Genomic DNA, 1878 nt, shown 5'->3' with positions numbered 1-1878 from the left:
AGTGCATAGTCCCTACACTTTGCAGTGCACTAAGTTTTTAAATCAAACTTATTGTTTTGGCATATAGAATATAGAATTTGTTTATTTTTGGATGGAAATTTTATCTACCTCAGCAGTGACCTCCTTTTGAAAACAAACATAATTAAAGTTTATATATATGCCATTTAATTAGAAAAATAAGAAGAATATTTTTGTTAATAATATATTGCTGAGGAGGAAGTTCTATAACCTTCCTTATTAGTCCAGGAAATTGATACAACTTACGATAGAGAATCTGAGAAATTCTTGCGAAAGCAATATCTCACCTACTTTTTGAGATTGGTATAAACGTAAGCATGTAAGTATATTGAAGAATACACGGAAATCAGGTTTTTTGTTTTTTGGTTTTTTTGTTCATAGACAACCAAACATATAATTAGAATTGGGACAAGGGATGTGTGGCTAACATTACCTTTCTCTTGGGTATTACCAAGAAATCAAGCAGTCTCATTATTTATAAGACTTACCATATGCATGGGGTGAAATCCAAATGTACCGTAAATGAAGCTGGTTTCTTAAGCAAATAGTCATCCTGAAATTTCTGCTACATAAAGGGAAAGAACATCACTCAATTAAACAAAAATAATCATCAACAAATCTTAGGTCTTGAAATAATTCAAAATTTATAATGCATTTAATAAATCAATATCAAAGAAAATCATATTTAACATTTAAAAATACAGGAGAACGATTTACATTAAAGCTATATTGTTAAAGAAGGTCTATAGGCCTTTTAACTCAATGCTTGATAGCTAATAAATTGAAGGAATCAGCGATTACCTTCTAAAATTTAATCTTTCCAAAAATTTAATCTTTTCACCAGCTTTGTAACATCCTTCTTGTCTGTTAGGTCTCATGGATACAATTTTCTAGGGAACATACTATCATGTCAATGGGTCAGAAGCATTCATTAAATACATCAACATTCTACTGACAGAGGCTTGAGATACATTCTAGGGTGAGCATGCACAATTTTTAATGTTGAAATTAAACTATAATAAGCATTTATTTAAATATGCATGCTATAATATTTAAATGCATCATTTTATCTTTCTGATTTAGTACATAGTTTTAACTAGTTTCCTAAATGTATAGGTTTCTACATCATATTAACATCTCCACAATCATCCAATTATTTATTTTTTTAAAAAGTCCAGACTTTGCCCTCTAATTTTCTTATCAAGATCCAGAGTACTCATTATCAATACAAATATTCAGCAATAAGAAGCAGAATGATGTAGCTAAAAAATAAAAAGCATCAGTAATTAAAAGCAAACTTGTCACTCATATATTGTGTGTTTGTTGCAATTTCTTCTATAGTTGATGTCATGCCCACTTTTCCCTTGGGGGAAAAATTAATGACTCTAGAGAGAATATTCTGCTCTTCATAAATCTAAGTTACTACCAATGTAATAATAACCACCTACTAATAATAATAGGAGCGTACCTGTATTATAGTTAGTCAATTTAGTGGAAGTGGAAAAATAAACCCTAAAGTATAAAGAGTAAAATTTTTTTTTAATTGCGTAAGGTAAGATTGCGCATTCAGTCAATGTGGATGAAGGTCATATAAATATTAATTACGACAGTTTGATTTTTCTATAACTTTGCAATTTTTCCAAAGAAAATGTTGGGAAAAATATCAAACATGAATTTATTTATTTATTTAATTTATTTATTTAATTTTTTAATTTAGTTATGTTAGTCACCATACAGTACATCATTAGTTTTTGATGTAGTGTTCCATGATTCATTGTTTGTGTATAACACCCGGTGCTCCATGCAATATGTGCCCTCCTTAATAACCATCACTGGCCTATCCCAATCCGCCACCCCCCC

Source organism: Ailuropoda melanoleuca, unplaced genomic scaffold (genome assembly GCF_002007445.2).
Source record: "Ailuropoda melanoleuca isolate Jingjing unplaced genomic scaffold, ASM200744v2 unplaced-scaffold7743, whole genome shotgun sequence".
In the NCBI taxonomy this organism is placed as follows: Eukaryota; Metazoa; Chordata; class Mammalia; order Carnivora; family Ursidae; genus Ailuropoda; species Ailuropoda melanoleuca.
Note: the sequence above shows the minus strand (reverse complement) of the source record.